The following is a 25,322-nucleotide window of genomic DNA, read 5'->3' as shown; positions in this document are numbered from 1 at the left end:
CTTCCCACCTTCAGTACTTCAGAACATAAAGGCTGAGGCCTCCCCTTGAATAAATAGCGCGGAAGGAGTGCAGAGAGTGAGAAAAGAAGGAAGACAAAGTTTGAGAGCATGGAATGTTTGCAGATCCTGAGAATCAGGCATGGAGGAGCAGAACAAAGGTGTAGGCTGTGTAAGCACACCTCAGCTTTGCTTCTAGCACCTGTTTCCATATGGCAGAAGAACAAGGAGAATATTTACCTGAGAGGCATGGAGAGAGGGTCTGTGACCAAACCTGCGTTTCTACCTTCCTACTTTCCCTCATTTCCCACCCGCCAGAGGGGCTGTGATTTCTGTACCTGAACAACAAGACATGTTCAGGGAAATAGGGACTACAAATGGTGTAATGCTGGAGACATAGTGAGAGTTCTGTGGCATAGTGGATGTTGAGAGCCCCAAAGGGCATAGAGGGTGCTGCTACTAGTTGTTCCATGGTTTAAGGGACCCTATGAATAATCCAAACACTTTATAATTTTTAGCCAAGAGAAACCTAGCAATAAAGCATGTCTTCTTGTGGTCATATGGTATAAAAGAGTTGGTGGATCAGAGTGGCTTGAGAAATCTCAGGAAATTTTTACACATCAGTTTCATGGAAGGAGGCAAAGCAAAGAGATGCAGCAAGTTTAATTTCAAATGCTTTTTGTTTTTGGATAAAGTTAAGTTTTATTTAGTTTTTATCTTCAAATAGCTTAGAAGTTGTCCCTCCCTAATCATCAAAACAATCTAAATCCCATAATAAATATTGATTGGGCATATTCAGAAGAGGTGAGAGTAGGGATGACTAAGAATGTGCCTTCTTGTAAGCTCTGTCTGGTACACTTATCATCCTATTGTGGACTCTTGTCATCTTGTGACGTATTGTACTTGTCTACAGCTATAATGAAAGGCTCCAAATGAATTCAAGCATCATGTTACCAAATACATTACTTACATTTAAATGTATTCCAATAAGTTTCCTCTTTATGTCCTTTGTTGGATGAAAGATATTAGATTATTTACATTCTACATATTAAGAAGGATCCCAGATTAACTTTTTAAAACACTGGAAGACAGAAGGAAAAAAAAAATGTATCATTATATGGCCCTTTCTATAGTTAAGGAAAAGCAGGGCAAGGGAGAGCTCTATAATGCCTAATTATAAGATTGAAGGAAAAGGGGCCTTGGTGAATGAATTTGGGGATGCTTCACTGATTTCAGAATGTGACCCTTTATTTGTGTGACTCACAGCTCAATTTCAATTTCATAACACATGTTGTACCTATTAAGATTGTACTTTTTATATTGAAGGCAATCGGGGATGAAAATCTGAGTTGAGATCTTAAATTGAAATGTATTAACAGGAATAATGACAAATTTTATAATTTGGCTTCCCAGGAATCTGTTCACTATCCAAAAAACTATAAGATACACATCTGTGATCTTACAGACCTTAGGAAGTATTATCACAATTCTGAATCACAAATTATCTGTGGAACATGACAATTATTGACAATTATGTAATCCCGGGATCCTCAAATATACGACCTGTTACACTAATTGGATGCTATGTTACTAGTCATCATTTTAGGCAGATTGGGCTCACCCAGACATAATACAATGTGACAAGGGACTGTGTCTGTGCTGAGACCTGACACAACGCTCAAACCATGAATCCAGTCTTACTGGTGGGAGTAATTGTCAAACAAATTGGGCATCACTGAGCTCTACTAACCAGCTCTTAACGTTTTTTACTTTTCGATTCGCTGCTGTGGGACCAAGGACCATGTTTTGAGCATCAAGAGCTGTGACAGAGTCAAATAAGTGACTTTAACCTCCTCCTCTCTTGAAGCTGGGAAGGTGCCAACTGCAATTTGCCAGCTTTTGCCAGCTTTGGTGGCTGGAGATAGTAAAGCAAGGAGGGTTTCTTCTGATGTCAGCTGTGTGGCTCATATCATGTATGTAGAGACTTTGTGCTTACTACCAAGGAACTGCTGCCAGTTGGGGCTCCTGAACAGTTGGTCCTGAGTTCCACTGAGCAGGCAAATAAACTCAGCAAATAGAGACAGATAGACAGACAGAGAACAAACCCAAGACACAAAATATCTGGCATCCGGAGGAATGGTACTGCTAGAGGAGAGACAACAGCACTTTTTTTTCAATGTAAAAGATCACCTATAAGAAGTCAAATACAAAAAAAAAAAAAAAAAAGCCCAATCTTTTTCTGTTAATAAACATGACTTAGGGACTAAAAAAAAAGCACCTAGTTAAATAGAAGAAGAAAAGGATCATGGTTGAGACCTTAGCTAGGGCTTGGAATAAATATCTTAAAACAAGTAAAAGATACCAAGAGTTGGATACTGTTTTGGAAAGGAGTCTCAGAGAACAGATCAGGATACCCAGCATGCTAAAATGATGCTAAAATTTCAAAAGGAGGAAAGAATAACTGAAGAAAAACAACAACAAAATATATTAGTAACTATAATGAAGATGGAGAAGTACCTAGTGAATTTTACACAGTGGTGATGATAGGAGGTAGAAAAAGGCTTTGATAAATAATAATTTTCTTATAAAGAATAAAAATCGTATCAGCATCTCATTTTCATACAACACACTGGAAGCTAGAAAATGGTGGAGTAGCATGTAGAGAAGAGCTAGCAGAAATGGTTGCAAACCAAGTATAACGTTTACTTGTGTGGATAAGAAAGAGATACCTTAAGATATTCAAGATATCAAAGAATTCATACCATTCTTCTATCCCATCTGATGGAATATTGATGTAGGAACTCTAAACACAAAGCAAATAAATCAGAACTGAGGGTTCAGGATGGTGGATTATGACTTGAAGAGAAGGGCGATAAGCTTTCCAGCAGTTTTAATCAAAATGAGGAATTTAAGCATAAAATAAGAATAATTAAGCTAAAAAAATAGACTACAAGGGAAACCTCCATAATTGTCCCAAACCAAAAATATTTGGTCAAGTTTGAAGGGCAGATAGAGGGAGAAAGTAAGTGTCCTTTACAGATTCTTAGTGTGGGGGGCATAACTTTAATGGTCCACCTGTATTGGGGAAAGAAGAGAAATCATTGATGAGGTAGACATCTTAACCAAGGGAACAGCCTCTGTTTTGGAAAAAAAAATTAAATATGTGCCTGGTTATTATGTTCAGAAAGGAAAGTTAAGTATAAAATAGGATGTAAGAGTACAGTGGAAATCCCAAATTACAGGATTTAATGAATTATCTACCAACCAAACCAGTAGAAATTAGAAAGAAAGGCAAGAGGAAAAAGGTGAAAACCAAAGAGACAAATACACTAGGAATAATTTGACTTTCCTGGAAGCAGGGATCATGGGTCTAACCTATCATGGTAACACGAAAGTCTAGTACATGGTACACTTGCATGAACTATTTATTGGTTGAGTAAAGAAATGATAAGTATGAGGTCCACCTTCTTGGACCAGGTTAGTAATGTTTTAAGTCAATAGCATTTTAAATAAAACTTTCTAAGGGAAAATCATGATTCTTAAATGGAAGGTATTTCCATTGGTCACCCTCTGCCTTGAGCTTCATGCTTAGGGCTGAACAGCATCTGTGGAATTGCCATAACAATGTATTGAGACAGGAATTCCAGATTCCCCAACTGGGTGGAGTTGCACCACTTGATTTTCTGCATTCTGATGCTGGTATTCCACACTCGCCCCCCAAATTCTCTAAACCAGCAGCGGAGAAAAAGGACTTGGAGAAATAATTAGGATTCAAATCAGAGCAGAGATTCTTTCCTAGTTGGGTGGCCTTGAGCAAGTCAGTGAACTTTTTGGAACTTCGGTTTGATCATGATAATATGATTCAATCATGATTTTATCTGTTTTAACTCAGAAGCTATTTCTGATTGTTGCTCTTATTATCAATACCTCACTACTGCGGCTACAGGTTTGTGCACCTCAGTGATTATTGCTTTAGTATAAAGCACTGAGACGATGAAAGCTTGCCTACGTAATTCCAAAATGAACTAAAAAAGATAATATTCATTTCTTTCATTAGCAGAACGTAGGATTTCATATTTACCCACATCCTTACTAAAACTGGGTATTAAAATATTTTTAAATCTGTACTTTTATGGGTGAAAATAGAATTTTATAATGACATTTGATTAATGAGATTGAATATTTTAATATATCTATTATCCATTTATATTTTTTTCTATGATTGGTCCTTTAGTGTCAATGAATCATTTCTCTATTAGGGAATTCCTTTTTTATATAGATTTGAAGGAGACTTTTTGCACATTAAATATATGTCTCTCATGACTCATTTTAAAATAATTTTTCCACTTTGTCATTGGCCTTTAATTTTTCCCCCCAACTTTTTCTTTTAAGGTAAGTTGCAAAAATAATCCAGAAAACTACTGTATCTACCCAAACTCAACTTCCCTTGTGTTCATGTCTTACATAACTATAGAACAATGATTAAAAAAAAAAAAAAAAAAAAACAAGAAACAAATTTAGGTGTACTCCTATTCATTGAAGTACAGAATTTATCTGGATTTTATCCATTTTCAACACATGTGTTTTTTATTCCAGGATCCCACATTATACTTAGGTGTCTCTTTGGTCTCCTCTTGTCTGCCACAGTTCCCATATTTCAGAATCTTGACACTTTTGAAGACTATGCCTTTAACTTTTAAAGATTATTTTTAGACATGCTTAAGTTTTTATAAATTTTTATGTTGAATACATTAATATTCTTCTTTGTGGTTTCCACACTTGGTGTTAGATATAGAACACTTGCGAAGTAATGTCCTGCCAGAGATTGTACAAATGTTCAATAATATATCTCTTAGCACTTTTATTGCTTTATTTTAAAAATGTATTTAATTTCATACTTTCTAGGACTTATTTTGATATAAACCATGAAGTAGAAATACAATTTGCTCATCTGTTCCCAGATATCCAGACGTTTGTCCCAATACCATTTATTGAATAATCCACCTCTTATATAATAATCTATATGCCTTTGTGATTGATCTATTTTTTTCCTTTACCATTCCCATAACATTTTATTTTTTAATTTTTATCCCAATAATATTTTAATTTGTATCCTTAATAAGACATCTTTATACTGCTGCTTTCCATTTGAAAAATGTAGCACTTTTTAAATCCTATAGTGTTGCCATGTATCAATTTTAATCAATGATGACAATCAGTAACTTGTTTATGTTTTAGTATTTTTTAAGTTCTTATTTAAATTCCAGTTAGTGAACATGCAGTGTAATATTAGTTTCATGCTTACAGTATAGTGATTCAATGCTTCCATACACCCCTCAGTGCCATCACAGCAAGGGCCCTCCTTAATCCCCATCGCCTATTTACCGCCCCCCCCCCATACCTCCCTCAAGTGTGTTCTCTGTAATTAAGAGTCTCTTTCTTGGTTTGTCTCTTGCTCTTTTTTCCCCTTTGCTCATTTGTTTTGTTCATGACACTTATGTTTCAAAATTGTTTATAGCTATGGACAAAATGCTTATGACATAACATTCTAAGTCTTACTGGTGGATATGGGAGAAAACTTGTAATTTCAGTGAAATAATTAAGAAATGCTTTTATTTATTTTTTTCTAAAGAAAAAAATGCCTTTAGATTTCATTGAACTGCACTGGACCCATTCAGAGTGAGCAGTTGCACCAAAAAAGGCTTATTTATATCTGATATATTTTAAAAAATGAAGAAACTGAGAACAAATACTTGCAAAGGAGACCTTCACAAAGCTGTCCTAACAAGCTGCTCATAACGAGTCAGCCTGATGATGATAATAAAACTTGTGCATTCGCCACCAACCCATGCAAATCCAATGCTATAGCCTTGGTCAGAGCTAATAATTCTAAGCCTTTATACAACAGTCAAGATCTAAAACAAAGACCAGCTTAGTTGGATAATGAGTATAGGTAGGATCTTCTTGAAATACTCAAGACTTGGGCTCTATTAGAAATCTTCACTTGTCATCCTCTGCCTCAAATTCAATCCCCTCTTAGGTTGGGGAAGTGAAATTATGTCTCTTAGGAGAATAAGAAATCAGAATTAGAGCAAAAAGAGGGGGCGGTAAATAGAATTCATATTTAGCACTTTTAAATGGTTTCAACATAATTAAAGTGTGTTGGTTGGGGGAATGCCTGGGTGGCTCAGTGGTTGGGCATCTGCCTTCGGTTCAGGTTGTGACCCCAGGGTCCCGGGATGGAGTCCTGCATCGGCCTCCTTGCATGGAGACTGCCTCTCTCTCTGTGTCTCTCATAAATAAATAAATAAATAAATAAATAAATAAATAAAATTTTAAAAGTGTGATGGTTGGGTTTTCAATTATAAAAATAACCAGTGAAAACTTTTTTTCTGAAAATATAGATGATTAAAACATTTCAAATATTCTAGTATATTTAATTTGCAATTTTTATGATTAAGGGTGTTTGAATTTGTAGTTAATGGCTAAATATTAGAAAAGCCTAACGTATAAATAAATATTATTGATTGTACAAATGATATGTATATATTTAGTGAAATGTTCATTTTTATTAGTTAATACTTTGGATGTTAGCAAAAGTCATAAAATACTGGTTTCTTTCTATTCATATAAACTATTCAGGTATATAACATGCTTTTGACAAAGTTTTCTTAAATGTATGGGAAAATTTTTCTTAATGTACAGGAAAATGACTGGAATAAAGTACAATGAAATATGTATAGTAGATCTTATGGTAAAATAGGAGTAATTGTTATTTTTAAATATTGTTTTATAACTTCTAAGGTTTTTTTTTTTTTTTTTTCTCAACAAATGTATGTATCAGTCAAGCCAAGCTAGATTATTCCCTAGTAAAAAAGAACCAATATGGTTAATTTCATGTGTCAACTTGGCTAGGCTATGATGCCCTGTTATTAAGTCAAACAGTAGTCTAGATGTTGTTATGAAGATGTGTTGTGGACATAATTAACATGTAGAATCAGTTGACTCTAAAGCAAATTGTGCTCCATAATATGACAGATCTCATCCAATCAGCTGAAGGCCTTCAGAGCAAAAACTGAAAATTTCTGAAGATGGATTTCTGCCTCAAGACTCTACTATAAAAATCCTGCTAGAGGTTCTTGTCTGCTGACCTGCCCATGAATTTCAATCTAAGATTCTTATATCAACTCTTAGCTGAATTTCCAACCTACCAGCCTACCTTTTAGATTTTGGAATTGCCAGCCTCCATAATTACATGAGTCAGTCCCTTAAAATAAATCTCTTCATATATATCATGTTGGTTGTTTCTCTACAGAACCCTGACTTATGCAATAATTCCCAAATCCAAGTGGTTTAAAGCCATTAGTTTATTTCTGCATCCTGCTCTATTACCGCTGTGGGATACCTAGGAGTGTGGCTTCCATGTTGTTGTCATACTCCTGTGGTAGGTAGGCTGACAAAGAAGCCAATACCTGTAAACCTGGTAGAAAAACAAAACAAAACAAACAAACAAAACAAACAAACAAAAACCCATGATGTGGCCAAGATCCTGCCATACCTTAGAGCTTCTGCCTTGGTGGGTATCTCTCTCACTCACATTTCATTAATGGTCCTCATATGGCAGAAAGGGTGAAAAGATCTCTGGGATTGCTTTTATAAGAGCACAAATCACATTCATGGGGGCCCTACTCCTCACCTTGAGGATTTAATCACTTCTCAAAGGCCCTATTTCCTAATACTGACACATTGGGGATTAGGATTTCAATATATGAATTTTGGCAGGACAGATTCTGTCCATTGCTCTTTCTTTTCTTTCTCTGCCTGTTTCTACTGTCCAACTTCTAGAATTCCTGCATACAGCTTTTGATAAACTTTATTGGGAAAGTCCATAAGCCTAGGGCTAATTGAAAGTAAGCATTACCTCATCATGATTCCCAATCTCAAGCAACACACCTCTTTCTTCAAAGAACAAAGTGAAAAAGGCTCACACCCTACCTCTATTTTTTAAAAGAATTTTAATGTCTTTCTTAATCATCTGAGTCATTGCACAAAATTCCCTTGTTAATTTTGAAATTTCCATGGTTCACTTAAAGGGTGGAAAGTACAAGTAGCTATATAGCTATGGCCTAATTCCAAACTTAAAACTTTTTTGGTTGTTATTTATTTTTGAAAGTAATAGTAAATGCCACCGTACTTACAAGAAAAATGATATAAATCTCAGTATCAAAGATCATAATTTAGAATGATAAATTGAGGAAAAATACGTTAAGGTTTTGTATGAGATCTTACATTTTTTTCCCATATACTTTATCTCATTAAATGTCATAATAACCTCATGAGGTTGGCATTGTTACTGTTCAAGGAAACAGGGAGAATGAGGGTTATTAACTTAAGTCACACAGCTCATAGATGACTGTTCAGGGACTGGTAAACAGCACCTCTGATTCCATGCCATTTCCATTACACTAAATTTTCTGGATTAAATTCCAATATAAAACAATGATTAAACTCCATTCTTTCCAGTAAAAATGTGTGAGACACATGGTGGCAAGAAATGCACATTTGATGATAATCATGCTAATAAAACATTCGGTTCTTTATCATATTCAATAAGAACTATAATTCAAAGTGTTAATTCTGGAACCCTGAATGTTCCTCAGTCATCAGGGAAATATCTAATTGTTCCCTTATTAAACCAGAAGGCTTAATTGAAAGCTATAATGTGTCAAGTACTACCCCAGGCTCAAATGCATCATCCACATCATTCCTTCAAAATACATAAAGCTAACTGGGGAGACAACAACATTTACTTGAAATAATTAATAATACTTATGTGGCTTAGGTTGAGTAGAAACATGAGGTCAACAGCTTTGCAAATCATCAAAATGTGGACAATCATGAGATGAAGGATAAAAAAAGAAATGTGATATTAGTGCTGGACCCTTACATGTTTAAATGTATCTGTGGAAGCAATTAGTAGTACAGACAATCCTCCAAGACTGAGACAAACTGCCTGCTGATTCACTAAATGATGATAACAGATTTGATGTCTAGAAGAAGGAACAAGTATTAGAACGAAGGTCAGTCCACCCTACCTGGAGTCTGAGAAGTGGGGACAGTCTTTGTGAAAGGGTGGTATTAAGCACCTGGGTTTGATTGGACATGGAGGTAGCAATGAGAAAAATTCTCTTTAGAGTAAAACAAGTGTTCTTTCCATCTCTATGGAATTGGTGGGGGGGTATCCTCTAGGACATGCTTCTCAAACCCAAAAAGTGTAGGAAGTGCTCCTGGAGATCTTGTTAAAAAAAAAGATTCAAACCAGTAGATTTGGCATGGGACCTAAGATTCTGAATTTTTAAAGGTCTCCTATGGCTATTGGTTAACTCACCACACTTTGAATAGAAAGATCTTAGGGCACAAGGGAGAGTCAAAGGAAGGAAGAAGGCTCAGGAAATTCAGGTGAGGAAAAGGGGGGGGGGGTAAGTTGTATTGGGAAGTGTGTTCAGAGAGAGTCACAGCACTGAGTTTTGTGTGGCATGAAGCATCTAGATAGGAGGCAGGATAGAGAGTACAGATATGAGCAGAGATGGATTGGCTGTGACACTGATGGGGCTAAACTTTAAGGACTATCACTGAACACAGCCAACATAGGATATTTTTTCAGCACCAGTGCTTAAGGCCATTGTCTCTTTCCATTCTCACTTCCAGTCTCTTGATCTTTGTCTGGGGGTGCTGCAGTGGCTATGGATATCTTTGGGTTCCATCTAGTGGGAAATTGGCTCAAGGATATATTCAGTTTGGGTTTAAAGGTTATGTTTATGTGGCTTGCAGTCATCCCCGTATATACTTTAGTAATTGCTAGCTATCTCAGTGTAGTATGACTCAGGAATAATCCTAACTCTCAAAAGATCATGTCACTCGGTAGTTGAGAGTGAACGAGGTGGGGCCAGTTGCCATATCATGATGTGAACTTTCCCAGTGACCCTGGATGATGGAAGTATGCAGAGAGTGGAGGAGAAACAAGGTTTGAAATGAAAGGAACCTAGATCTAGTCCGAGGAATGATTTCACAATTATCAGATATAATATTTAATGCCGCATGTTCAGCTCTTAATAATGTCTAGTCCAAAAGGACGGTTTCTCCTACAAGGAGTATTCTTAATAATGTAGCATATAAAATTACTAGCATGTGATAGAATGAAATTATTTTTCATAGCTTATTGTATGCAATCTGTAAAAATTATTCTGATATTGAGAAATATATGTGATAATTTTTTTCTCAGTATATCCAAAGCAATAATTTATTAAGAAAATATACATTTTGAATATAAGTAATGAATAGACTATTATTTTGATGGAAAATTAAGATAATAAGGTGGAATGAATCATATGAATAAGAAAAATAAATGAATACCTCTCTGATTTGAAATGAAATACTAACATGAATAAAAGCAACATAAAAAAACTACTGTTTTCATTTTGTTATAATGAAAACATCTAGAACACACTAATTAAAGACTATCACTAATTTAAAAATTTTAACGTCATTCACTGAATAAGAAAATTTAAACTGCCACAAAATCTCATGATCTACATGTGAGAAAATACTTAAAAGAATATTGCTGATTTTTTTTCCAAACTCGACAGGCATCTTAAAAACTTACATTGAATTATCAGTAATAAATTATCAACCATGATAGAAGAAAGGTTAACTTATCTTTCTATTCTCTCTTCAGAAAATATTACAAAAGATATTGTCATATGAAGAAACATCCATAGAGTATATAGGCTAAGATATATAGGAAATATATTTTATAATACCAGGCAGATGACAATAAAAATATGTTATATTTATAATGTTTTTGATATTTATGATACATGCCATCTTTTTATTGTTTATAATTTTTTAGTTTCTTTTCTAATTCTAAATAAGTAATCTGGTTCTTGGTTGGAGAGAGAGATCAGAGGTGTGGTACGACTCTTTCACCTGTAACCGTGGGGACGTATTACAAATGGAGAGATGGGTCACTGAGAAGAGCAGGGGTGAGCAGTGCTACGCTCACACAGTAACATTCTGACACCTGCATGTACACATGAACTCCTATGGATACACTAAACCTCAAGGTTCCGAATGAAATCTCCATGGGCAGTACTAAAAATCGTCTCTTCTAGGATTTTAATATTTTGGGAAACAATAATTTAATAATTCAGAGCTTCAGCTTTGGCATCATAGTTGCGGGTTCCTACCTTAACTACATTGGCTATGGATTTTTGGACAAACTGGTTAGCCTTACTAGGTATTGCTTTCCATATTGCTAACATAGGGATCATAGGGTGCTTGTGAGGATTTACTTAGCCCTCATCACTATTACCTGACTTTGTGTATAATCTGTCAGTTGTCTCCTGTGAAGAAAGAAATGGAGGAGGTCCCGGAAGAAGCATAAAGTTCAAGGCAAGTTGTCTTCCTTTACCTTAGTATCAAAGGAAGATTTTCAGTAGGCAGACTTGAAGAATAAAAGAAAAAAAAAAAGTATATATTTATATTTTTTATATTATATAATATATATTTATATTAAATTCAAATACAGCCCCAGGACTACCAGGTTGATAAATAGGGGTAACTTTTGAGAGGATAATACAAAATCATGTAAAATTTTGGGAACCTAGCACTAATTATAAACCAGCCATATTTAATTAGGTAAAATACAAAGCTTGATTATAATGTGTGTGTGTGTGTGTGTGTGTGTTTGTCTTTTGAACATATATTATATCTACCTATATACATAGTTTGGACTTTGACTTAAGGTGGACTTGATTTTGAATTTCATCTCTCCTTCTCCTGCGGCCTCGGAAACTGACAGGTGTGCCTCCCAACTTCCAGAAGGCAATGTTGGCAACAACACTACATGAACACTTACCATGCCAGGCACTGTGTTATGGAAGAGCTTATGACGTGATCTCATTTAATAATTCTATTACCCCTGTGTGGTAGATTCTGTTATTATCACTGTTTTGAGGATGAAGCACAGAAAAATCAGGAACTTCCCCAAGGTAAAAGACCTGGTAGATGAAACCTAAGTTTTGACTGCAGAAATTCTGGCCCCAGAGCACATGCCCTACACACGATTTTCAACTTGGAAGGAAAGAAAGGATATGAAGAAAACAATGGAAAAAAGAAAGCATATTATGAAAAACGACTCTGTGGCCTGTGTGTACAACTTGTAACTGCTGCAAAGGCAGAAAAGGCTAGCGAAGCCTGGTCTAACAGAGGAAGCCGTCATGAAGGAAGTTACTCAAACCGATGTCTGCAGGAAGAGCCATCATTTAGATAAGTAATTAAAACAACCAAATTACACAAGTGAGTGGGAGGACATACCGCAGTCCCTTCACGGTTACATCCTGCGGAGCCAGAGCTCAGCAATGAAAAGAAACAAGGCCTTGCCCCAGCAAATATTTGGACCCAAGTTAGAGAAAGCCCATAGAAGTAGGCCCAAACAAACCATTGTTTCCTCTTGTCTTAAAACAAATGGAATGTCCTGATGCAAGTCATAAATCTTGCTAGCTAAGCTTTCAAGAGTAATAGCAATAGGTTATGTGTGTGTGTGTGTGTATGTGTTTAAGGCACCAATGGCCATTTTGTTTTTCTCCAATGGGAAATTATTTAACAATCATGCAGTGAGGCCATGGAAGAGTCTGAATCAGTTTGTGCCAAATCAAACATCAAGGAATGTTTCAGTATCAAAATGTACCTGTACTTCCCCTGGCAGCAGAGCTGTTATTGAGATATATGAGCCTGGTTGTACAAGAAAGAGTTCTACTAGTTCTGGGGAAATCATGACTCACAGTAATTCAGTCCTCATGAGATCTTGGCAGAAAGCAAGCATTACTTCACAACAGCTACAGAATCTTCAGGAGATACCTCTGTGAACGGCCAATGATGAATGGCCAATGGGAACATGGGGCTTCAATTTAGTTGAAGGGGCTCTAACTGACATAGCACACCTGTGAGTACTGCTTTTTATTTTGGGAATAGCAACAAATGTTTTTGATTCTTTGGTCCCAGAACATCTAGTTATATTTATTGATTGGATAACTGAAACAAGATGACTCTGGCATCTCAAGGCTTTGTTGAATTCGGGGGAATTTTTTTTTTTTTTTTCAAATGTCAGAGCCAAAACCGTCACTTCATTTTGAGCTCCAAGCAAGCGGCGTATAATATGTAGCCTGACGTTGATCTTTAAACGTAAAAGCTTAAATTTTCCGAGTTCACGTTAACTCTGCAATCATGCCAAGTGGGACCACCTTTTTGAGATGCCTCAGACTCGGATGAGAAGTAATGCATGGCAGATTGTCACTAAGGATATGTGCTTTTACTTTTAAGCTACATGACTGGGCTCCTAAGACTAGAATTTGACTCAAATTGTTATTTATGTCCATCTGGCTAGTGACATCTTCATAAATTCCATCAGGAATCAATAAGGAAGAATAGATCCTTGGTCCTTGAGTCACAAAATTTTAGGATTCTGGGGATTTCAAGTCCCATTTCTTCCAATGCTATTTCCCCCTACCTAGGGCAATAGTGGAAATATTTAACAACTAGGGTGGCTAGACATTGGCCATTGAGAGACAAAAACCATTTAGGCTGGGCACAAAGTAGTAACCCATGCTGGTAAATTTATTACCTAAATATCAACTATCTGGTCCACTGTTGTATACAAAATCATGCTAACAACTAATAACAAGAAAAAAATTTCCAAAGAACTCTCATAACATAATCGAGTTTACAGAGCTAGTTGTTAGCAAGTTAGCAAGTTGTTAGCAAGTGAGTACAAGAATGATGGTGTTTTACCTTCCTAAAGCAGAGAGCCTTGCATCTGAGATCTACAACTTAGAATAATGATAACGTGTGAGCCAGGTGACGGTGATTTGGCATATATTCATTCATTCACTAAATATTTATCAAATGGCAACATGTACTTGACTTTTAAACTAAACCTTGAGGGATAGGTCAACAAGCACATTTCAGATAATTAATACATATTAGTTAATTGACTTGATTATTGAATGACAACACTGTTTCATAAAGTTCGGGGAAGAGTAAATGAGGAAGCATTTGTATGTTTGAGTATGTACTCAATAGATATTTAATACATATTTGTTAATATATTGGATTTCTCCGCATTATTGCATTCTTTCTCAGTATGTGTCCCTACTGCAACATATAAAACATGTTTCTCTAGCTCACAGAGAACTTTCAATATATCTTATTTCTTTGTTTTTTTGTTTTTTTGTTTGTTTTTGTTTTTTTCAGGGGGAGGTGCTCAAAAAACTAGTTTATGGTTTCAGTAAACTGACATCCATATTTTTATGGATGCTTCTACTTAAGAGTACCTATATCATAGATTTTATCACCCAATTAATGTTCATTAGACTCTTAGCTCTAGCATTTTCCTGACTTTGTGAAAAACAAAATATATAAGGTATAGTGATGTCTTTGAATTACCTTCAGTTCTGACACTAAGTAAAACTTACATAAACAGCTAGTGTAACATTTTCTAAACTAGGTACTGGGGGATGCTAGTGGACTTGCAAGATGTTCATGGACCAAAAAGTTGGTGAAACTCTGAGTTAAACAGATTTTAAGTTATAGGACTTCACTGATCTTTTAATATCTTATGACTGCTATGAAATTCTAAAGGCAATAATAAAATATGTAGAATATTATTTTCCGAACTTATTTGGTCTTGGAACATTTGTTTTGATCAGAACGCCTTTTCCTATTTATCAGTATGCTAGTACTCCACAGGCTTGATTTGGGAAAATGATTCAAAAGCTTAGAATCAAGAACACCTGGGCACTCATCATTTCTCTGCCACCGACATCTGTGTGACATTGGGTAAGTTGCTTAACTTTTCTGCACCTCTATTTCTTCAACACTTAAATGGAGGTAATGAAACCAACACCACCATCCTCTGTTGTCCAAAGGAGGAAGTAGGAAGACAAATGTGAAGCTAATTTTGAAACGGTATACACTTGCATGCCCTTGTCAGTCAGCTGGAAGCAAATAACATGATAATTTACAGAACCATATTATCACGCCATACATCACATCACACGCTTGATTGTGTGATTCTACTGAAGCATTTCCTGTGATGATCATGAAAATCTTAAAAACATTGATTTTCATTAAAAATTAAAAGAATAGCTGTAAGTTGTCAAGGAAGGATATAGAATGCCTATAAATGTATCAATACCTGCATAAAAGGGATCTCGCTTTAGCAATTTGATAGAAAAGCTTCAGAAGCAGATGTCCCATAGTTCCTAAATAGTTTCACACAAAATTGTACTCATATGTAGAAACAAACAGCATGATGTAATTTTTGGATTATCTTCATAAAACAATGTTAATGTGTTTCACTTAATTCCCAATGCATATTCAACTAAGATTTTTTTTTAATCAAAAGACAAGATGTAATAGTTTTAAAAATTCTTTACAGAATTATGGAATAAGGCCAAAATAGTTAGGCATCAGTCCTTTGAAATACAGTAGAAACATGTATGGGATGAACAGTTTCAGGAGAACATACGCTTTTCTTTCAGTGTGTCACACGGCAAATGTTTATCTTTACTGGTGTGTTGACTTGGCCTTTTAGTTTTCTCCGTAGTCTCCCTGGAATGTTGTCATAGCCCAAAAGGCAAACCAGTACAAAGATAGTGTGCTTTCCCCCAAACAAGTGAGTAAAAGTAAAGGTTAATGGGAAGAGAAAGAGGCCTGATGGGAAGGGTCAGGGATGCTCAGTGGCCAGAATGAGTGTAATGGAAGCAGACAGTTCAGCTTTGCCCTTTGGTGCCACAAAGGGCAATACTAGTCTGGGACAGGAAGTCAGCATGCTGCATGAAGATTCAGGATGATTTAGGAAACCTGGCTTTCTTGTATTCAAGCTATATGGTCTTGGAGGCAACCCACATTTCCTTCTGTAATACAGGGATTCTATTATTTACCTCAGAGCTTGAAAGAAGTATTACATGAAAAGGTAGATCAATAATAGTGGCTGGTATGTAGTAGTCATTCACTATACATTCATTTTAAAGCATATATTGGGTAGAGAAACCCTTGCTTTTTGACCAACTAATGGATGGTACCAATATTCTTGTTATTCCTAACATTCACTTTATATACCCCATTTTAATGAGAAACCAGTGCCTTTGAAATCCTTGGAAGCGACAGAAAAAGAATGTAGGAGTGCAGTGTTTACTATGAACACTCTCAACACTTTCTTCCTTTGCACATGTGGGACCTCCAGACTGGATTAGGAAGCTCCCTGTTTGGTTCTACCTTTTGAGACCACCCAGAAGCTCCAGCTGGAGTAGTCAACTGTGGCTCATTTTCCCTGGATTGGGAGCCAAAAGGAACCTATTACACATCTGCTCTCCTCTCTGTCTTGAATACCTAGTCTCTTTGTAGTGTAATTCTAAGAAATGGACCTAAAGTCTGAACCACATGTCTTAAAGATTGTCTATCTGTGAGCTTTTTCCTCCTGGCTCTAGCCAGAGACTCCTGGGCCTCTCAAAGGAATACAAATCACTTTCTTCAATTTTGTCTATCAGCAACGTCTGTTTAAATGTTTTCCATTAAATTGATCATATCCAGAAACAAATTAATATGTTTTCATAATGCTAAAAGAATCCCCAAATCTTTGCAATTTAACTCATTAAAAACTCTATCCTTCCACACAGGTTAATATTCAGCTACCCTACTCTTTTACCAAAGATACAATCAGAAGGCAATATCATGCATTAAAGCATCTTTAGAACTTTGAAGTGCTACAGATCTGAGCTCAAATTGCAAATTCACTACTTACTATTTCTATGACACTGAACAAGACACTTCTTCATGTCATTTTCCTAATTAACACAGGAAGATAACAACCTCTGTCATAGGACTGTTGTAAAATGAGAAAATATGTGTAGCGTGTGAAGCAAAATGCCTGTCATAGTAAATCTTCAATTACTGTTACTTATAATAATTAGCATGCTTTTATGTTTAAAAATCAGGCATAGGAAGACAGTCAAATGTAAAATTACCTTTGGATATTGGGTTGGGGGAAAAGAAGGGGTAGCCTAAGTTAGAAATCAACTAATGAAGAATTCATTTTTGGAAAATAGATACAGTTTTGGATAAGAATTCTCAGAGGCGAATAAATATATAATGGAAAGTAGCTGGCTATTTCCCAAGAATTCTCTAACTTTCCTTTGTATTTCCAAAGTATTTTTAAAAAGCACATATAAAGAGGATAGTTCTCCAACTCAAACACTAGATACATTGTGCTGACTGAATTATTTCAAAGATAGTTTAGAATTGTATTTTGTTGGATTTTTTTTTTTTAGATTAAGAATGATGTCAATGACTCTTAACAATTCTGTTTTCTTGTATTTGTGTACATGTCTCTTTTGTCTTTTCTCATGCATTTAAGAAAATTATGCTTGCATTCATGAAAATTGGGAAGCGAAATGAGGCCAACTATTTTTCTAGATTTATTGAATTTGCTAACATAATCAGAAAGATCTTTTAGCTTAGTTTCTTTTTAAGTAGATTTCTTGCAAAATTGCTAACTCTGAAGTTAAATTTCAGTCTGGTTGTTAAATTGAAGATATCTGTTAGTGTGTCTGAAATGCCACTTTCATAAACTTTTCTTCTTTACTACAACTGAAAATCAGAAATTTAATAAACATTTTTAGATATTCTCATATATAGTTTCTTCAAACCCCACAACTAAAATCTAAAAGTTTGTAAGTATCAATGTAATATTTTCAAGTTTTCCATGGTTAAATTACATTGAAGATATATGATCCCATAATCACAATTCCTGGATCTCTAATTATATAATGGCTATGGTTAGTGGAATGGAGACTAAATTTTTTTTTTATTTTTACAATGCAGTTTAGAAATATGATGATTTCATAGATACCCAATGTTGCAATACATACAAGGGTAGAGAAAACTATTTGGATGTCAGGTACTAAGAATAAGACCTCACCTAAGACATTCAGACACTGCAGGTAATTTTTCTATACGTTTCATTTGAGTTAATTCTCCCGTTTGCTGTATTTAGACAAAGATACAGTCAAACTCAAACTGCTCTTGTGTGACTATTATTGGCACATCAGATCAATTTAGGCCATGTTAAGTCCATAGGCTTCGTTTCTCATTCTACATTTTGCAAAAAAATAAAAAATAAAAATAAATAAAAATAAAATGTCATGCTCAGTCTGAATGTTTAGTAAAGATATCCTTGCATTTTTGCCCTATTCCTTTCACCATGTCCATATCCAGTGTAAAGAGAACTTTGGGAATTAAAAGATTTGAAAGATATGACCTACTTTTCTTCTAATTATTTATCTGTGGAAAGTAAAGAATAATCAGTAAGTCATGTAATCATAAGTATAATGTACCCCTAAAATTACAATCTATGTCATTTTTAAAGAATTTTAAGAATAACCTACCTTATTAACAATCAGCACAATGTCTCTTCAAAGTAATTTGATCTATGTATTAGGAGCCACAAAACTGCATATTTATGGGCCAGTTTTTTAATGTCCTGGAAATGTATAGCCTATGTAAGAGCAAATGACACTTGCTAGAATATATTTGTTATAGCATTATTTACATTAGCAAAGTTTGGAAAACAATAAAATCCCTAATAGTACAGTGGTTTAGGTGACACATGTTCTTCAATTTAATGAGCTATAAACAGCCACCAGACATCGTAGTCGTTAAGTTACTACAAAACATGTAACATGCCTATATCCATGACAAAATGTTTGTTGTTTGCTATGGAATCAAAATATTATTTATTTATGTCCACAACTCTGAAACAACTTGTATAAAGAAGAGAATATAAAATTGAAGACAGTTACTGCATTCAAGTTACGGATTATAGGCAGCTTTCCTCCCTCCATCCCTCCCTCCTTGCCATTCTTTCTTCCTTCATGATTTCCTTTATCATTATTAAATGTCATTGGTAAAACACATAAAAATTAGGGAGGGAAAAGAATGTATTATCCTTCCTTAAAATATCTATATTAAGGGGATCCCTGGGTGGCTCAGTGGTTTAGAGCCTGCCTTTGGCCCAGGGCATGATCTTGGGGTCCCGGGATTGAGTCCCACATCAGGCTCCCTGCATGGAGCCTGCTTCTCCCTCTGCCTGTGTCTCTGCCTCTCTCTCTGTGTCTCTCATGAATAAATAAATAAAATCCTTAAAAAAAGATCTGTATTAAATCTACACAGGAAATGGAAATTGATTTGCTTTATCAGATAGCACCAAGTTTTCTCCTACAATATTCTATATTAATATAAACTCAAAAATGTCTTTGCCTAAATTATTCATATAGTTGCCTTTATTTTTCATGCTAATATCTCTGGATAAAAAAGAACCAGCAATCAGGCAAATATATACAAGCAATTGATCAGGATAACACTCTAAATTAACTGTTTCAAATACTACATAATACCAAATTAAACCAGATTATACAGCAAATCCAATGGACAAATTAGCCTTGGAGGAGATAGTTATATTTAAGGTTGATACATATTTTCCAGAACAATTAGAATGTTTTTAGTCTAAGGATGATTGAAAAAAATGTGAAGGCTGAGTTCCAGATATTTGTAACGTATCTTATGTTAAAGTCTCCTAATTCTCTATGGCTATTCACTATATTTTGTAATCTTATTAGAAATTCCCAATTTAGGAGCAGGATATTATGGAAAATATGTTTGGTAGGGGAACCAAAGAACTTATTTCTTTTTTTTTTTAATTTTTATTTATGATAGTCACACACACACACACAGAGAGAGAGAGAGAGAGAGAGAGGCAGAGACACAGGCAGAGGGAGAAGCAGGCTCCATGCACCGGGAGCCCGACGTGGGACTCGATCCCAGGTCTCCAGGATCGTGCCCTGGGCCAAAGGCAGGCGCCAAACCGCTGCGCCACCCAGGGATCCCCAAAGAACTTATTTCTAAACCCAGTCTGGCACATACTCTTTCACTGATCTTGGGCACTGCAATAAATCTCTCTGGAACTTGGATTCTTCAATTATGAAATTAAAGAAATAGTCCATAGTCACCATTTAGGTTTCAGGATACCATCAGTTGTTAACAGGACTCCAAAATAAAGACCTTATTTGGATCTAGTTTTTCCCATGGATGAAGTAGATGGCTACCTTCTTAGTTCATAGGAAGGTCCCTGGGACAAGGAGTATCTCTCCTTGTCTTAGAGACTAAAGTTCTTTAAGGACTTGAGTTGATCAAGGCATATTATTTTCTGAAAGGACTCATTAGCTAATCAGAATTTTAGCAGGTATGAGGTTTCTGATTAAACTATCTCTTCTCTTTGTCCCTTAGCATGAGTTTGGCACCCTGAGGTCCCCAGTATGTGTATATCTATACATATACACATAGGTACACACACCCACACATACAGAGGAACCAGGCTATAGGGCAGCAGCAGACTGACGGCAGGCCTAGTGATGTTGAGGATATAAAATTTAACAGGAAATGTGATTGGAAAGAAGTGGAAACACCAAGACAATACAATTCATTCAAAATATTGCCTTTTACTGGCTTTTTTCCCATCTAAAACACGAGAGTCTGATTATTTGGAGGGAACAGCTTCAGCAGATCGGAGTAAGAACAGTGGATTAGGAATTCTGTAAACACTAAAGTTGTCTCAAGGATTTTCAAAACAAGAAGGGCGCTTAATCAGGGATATTATTTGTCTCCAAAATAAAATCACATCATTCTGTCCCTGGACAGAATAATTTCCTTTTGTTTCCCCTTCAGCCTAGGCTAATCTTTGACTCCTGAATACATTTTATTTCCAAATTGCATGAAAATGTGTTGTAGAAACATTCCCACAACTTGCTTTCTTCCAACTTGGCTCCCTTGTAAAGTAAACAGCCTATTTTACCTTAAATGACTGTAATAGTAAATGCCTGGTTGGCCTTGAAGGACAGGCGGGTTGTATGAGAAGGTAGCAATTATTTCCTTACTGAAAAGGGGTTTTACTGTTTTCTTTTCCTAATCCTCCATGGATAAAATATTTAAGAACCCTGATAGAAATAATAGATTACTTTGAAATCCTTCTGGCTTCGCCCCATATATTTACATTATGGTGTTAACCAGGCATTCTGGAATCGGGGAACTCATTAAACTTTTAGGATTTCATTCTCACCATTTATGTTTTTGTTTCCTATTTGCCATCTCCTTCTAATTTTTAAATTCACCTAAAAACCAGATGGGGAAGCAAACTGAAAGCTGGAGTTCCTGTTCACTGGAAAAGTTTTCACAAGAAAAAATGAATTGCCTCTAATTGCTCCAGCATTGCTATTACTTAAGTTTTATTGGAGGAAAAAAAAAATTGAAGGTAAAATCCCATCACCATCAACTATTTTGTTTAAACAGAAGCACAGAAGTTAAATTGATTAATTATAGTTTACTGGCTTTCCTCATGGTTGATTTGACTAATTCAGCAAGAATTTTCCCCCTAAATTACATTATATATGAAATTTCTAGAATTTACTAAATAGTTATATTATCTTATGAGTTTCTTTCTACACATACAAGCAGTACCAATAATATACGCTAGATAAAATGAATAGTAATAGACTGTTAAGAATCACATCCAACTGTTTAAAAAAAATAAAATTTTATACAAAATAATTTCTATCAAGATCACAAAAGGCAAATTTCAGAACAGTATTATTCCATTTTTGTAAATATGCATGCAAATTCTTGAATAAATATTTGAACACAATACTTGAATAAAATTACGAGTGGTTTTAATTTTGGTTTTGTGTTCTAAATTGTCAGCATTGTAAGTGTACCACTTTTGTAACAATTAAAATTTTCATTTAAACACTAAGTAAGGTCATTACTATGTTTGGAAGTTTTTGCAGCTGTTTTATATTTCGTCATATGTAGTCTTGACTGAATTAAGCAAACAGATCAAGGAGAGAAAAGTAGTCATCTTATAAACCAAAATGTATTTATTACTTCCATAACTTTCTAAAATACACTATTGCATGTACTTTTCCTCTGTCCCTCACATTGAACATTTCAAATTTTTCACATGCATGTTTGACATCATTGCTTATCACCAGGAGGAAAGACTAAATGAGAATGCTGGTCTTTTGACTATGGGACAGGTGTTTCACCTTGGACTCTGATTTAAGAGAATTATGTTGTAGCGTTACACAAGTTTGACCAAATGTTTTCCCCATTGATCAAGATGGCTACCCTACAAGTGTGGACCTAGGAAAACTCTCTTCTCAGGATAGGTCTTTCTTCTACTGATGGAGCTTTCATTAAGTCATTATCATTTCAGGTACTTCTATCTCATAAAATTATTGTCAGTTAATTTGAGTTTCATACTTCTTTTTATTTTTTTTATTTTTTTTCTTTTTAAATGAGATTTGCATTTCAATTCCAATGAAAATTAATCACTTTTTAAAAAAAGTCTTATTTGAAAATAATTTCAAACGTGTAGAAATGTACGATTAGCACATTGCACATCCAAATACCCTTGGAATACCAAATTCACTGTTAACATTTTTGCCCCCATTTGCTTTATCATTTATGCTTTCTGTACCCCCAGATGAGCCTAGTTTGTTTATATCATGTCCCTTTACTCCTCCGTACTTCAGTGTATATTTCATAAGGATAAAAACATTCTCTTACATAACCATAGTTCTCAACTTCAAGAAATTTACTTTGATACAGTACTTTTTCCTGTATTACAAATTCCAATTTCGTCAATTCACTCAACAATGATCTTTATACACACCAAGCTGTGTGTTACCTCAGTGTTAGGAAACTGCTTCTCATTCATTGAGGAAAATTATCATAAAGACAACCAGATGGGACTTTCTGTGATATTTATGATGAAGAGGTCCACTGTATTCTGAGGCGTTGCCTTGATGAGGGTCTATAGCAGGAAACTTGGGTTGAGTCTTACTGGAAGTAGCTGTGTGCCTCCTGAATACCCAGGGACATTGAGCATGAGCTCATGTTTCCTTTGGCTACCAAGAAATCTAAAGCCAACTGGCAACTCTTAAAAAGAGTATATGGTTTGGTTTTAGTACTATCCCTAGATTTATTATTTGTTTTCTCTCATTGTCTTAGCTCAGGCTGCTATAACACATTAACCAGAGTCTGGGTGGCTTATTAACAACAGAAATGTCTTGCTCACAGTTCTGGAGACTGGAGTTCTTGAGACTAGAATAGTTGGGTTTGTAAGAAAACCTTTTCAGGATACAGATTGCCAATTTCTCCTTGTATTCTCATAGGGTAGAAAGACGCCAAGCTAGCTTCAGGCTAGCTTGGTGCTCTTCTTATAAGGACACTAATCCCACTCATGAAGGCCCCATCCTCAAGACATAATGACCTCTCAAAGTTGCCACCTCCAAATACTACCACATTGGGGATTAGCTTTCAGCATATGAATTTGAGGGGGACACAAACATTAGGTCCTTAACACTTTCCTTTTGTTCCAGTGTTCTCATCTATTAACTTTACCCTTAATACTAATTTTTAAACTTCCTTAATTTCTTCTAGAAGAAAGTCTGCATATAAATAAACAAAAAATGAATTAAAACCATCCATTCATCCATCCATCCATCCATCCATCCATCCATCCATCCATATATACATACCTTCATACATACATACTGAGCAAAGAAAAGGTCATGTATATAATATTGTAATTAGACTTTAGACAAATAAAGAGCCTCCATATACTAACCAGATGTCTGATGAATAGCATCTCCTCACATGCCCCTTTCTCTCTCAGCTGTTTCCATTTCCAGCAGAAAGCAGGTGCCAAAATCACATCCTCTCAGAAGGAGCTCTCTCAATTCTCTTACTAATCTCGGGGTTCCCAGGAACCCATGGGAGCCTATTGCCAACTCTACAAAGACACACACACATGACACTTAGATGTGTAGACATACCAAATTCCCCTGACAGTTTGGTAAATATGGTTTTGTACCATTTTTGTTGCTAAATTTAATTCACTTTCACATTCCAGACCCCTTTTGGTGCCTGGCCTCGTTCATACCATGAGCTGCTCAGTGACGGCTGAAGTCACACTTGTGAGCCAACTGCAGGAAATGGAGACTTTTCAGGCTTCCATAACAATTCATTGTTTTGTTCTCCTTTTTTCATTTTGAAAAACCTTTTTGTTCAAAACCCTAAATGAATTTAATTCAATCCAAAACACTTTGGCAGTTAAAATATCTACTAGGTCAGATATAAAAATGTGATATTTAGAGAAAATTTCCTTGATATTCTTTACCAAGCAACTCTCCTTACAGGTCAAGGTGTTGTTTCCTGTGTGGGAAGCCCCAAGCTGACTTACATAGAGTTGTCTCTGTGTGCAATAGGGGATCTGAATGGTTATATTGATCCCTCACTTGGGAATGGATTTGACAGTTTAAAAAAGTACAGCCACACTCATGACTCCGCCTGATTTTCCCAGGAACCCGGTGAGATAATCACAACATGAGTGATGATGCCTATTTTATAGATGAGACAATTGTGATCCAGCGAGCTGAAAGCTGCCTGAGATCAGGAAAGATCTGCCTGTACTTTATTTGTTCTATTATAAACCCCAAACCAAACTCATCCACTTACCCATTTCACTGATGGCATTGCCATGCTTTCCGTCTTCCAGGATAAATAGCTTAGATTAATCTTCAACTTTTCCTTCTCTGGAACTCTCTGCCCTTTGTGGAGAAGCCAAGCCCTGTTGTCTCTGCTTCTGAATGTCCCTGCCATCTGTTCCTTCCTTCTGTCACTTCATTACCCTCTGACTGCTATTGCTGTGTTACTGCGGACCTAAGTTAGACCAACCATTTTTAAACTCGTCAACCTACTACAAGCTTCTCTCTGATTCCAATACAAATGTTTTGCCAGAGTCGTCTCTCTATCATACATCATTGTGACCCTCTTTGCTCTAGAATCTATAATGGACTTCTCCTGCAAGTAAAAAATTCAGATCACTCAAGCTGCTAAGAAGAGCCCTCAAGTATTTATATTCAACTTTGTTTATAATTTTATTTTCAAATATACCATACATTCCCAGCCTGTAACTTATATGACAACCACCATATTTTACTTGCTATTCTCCAAAAGCACTATTAATTCTTTAGCAGCTCCCTCTTCACTTGAGCTACTCATCTATTTCTCAAAACCCATCTTCATGGATTCAGCTCAAATATGCCTCCTACAAGGAAAGCTCCTCTACATCTCCAGCTGGAATTCATCTCCTT

At 35.6% G+C, this 25,322-nt stretch overlaps 1 long non-coding RNA gene across 1 annotated transcript in view; it reads right to left on the bottom strand.

The window, feature by feature from the left end:
* LOC119865036 overlaps positions 1-24,825 on the bottom strand; it is a 30,172-nt gene extending 5,347 nt beyond the window's left edge. Inside the window, exons 1-3 of the long non-coding RNA XR_005375862.1 lie at positions 24,685-24,825; positions 23,795-23,959; positions 968-1,078 (exon numbers count right to left, since the gene is read on the bottom strand). This is a non-coding gene — a long non-coding RNA (uncharacterized LOC119865036). The remainder of the gene's footprint in view (positions 1-967; positions 1,079-23,794; positions 23,960-24,684) is intronic.
* Positions 24,826-25,322: the final 497 nt, after the last annotated feature.

Source organism: Canis lupus, chromosome 21, assembly GCF_011100685.1.
Source record: "Canis lupus familiaris isolate Mischka breed German Shepherd chromosome 21, alternate assembly UU_Cfam_GSD_1.0, whole genome shotgun sequence".
NCBI classification, from domain to species: domain Eukaryota; kingdom Metazoa; phylum Chordata; class Mammalia; order Carnivora; family Canidae; genus Canis; species Canis lupus.
The sequence above is the reverse complement of the archived record's forward strand: the minus strand, read 5'-3'. Positions and strand labels throughout refer to the sequence as shown.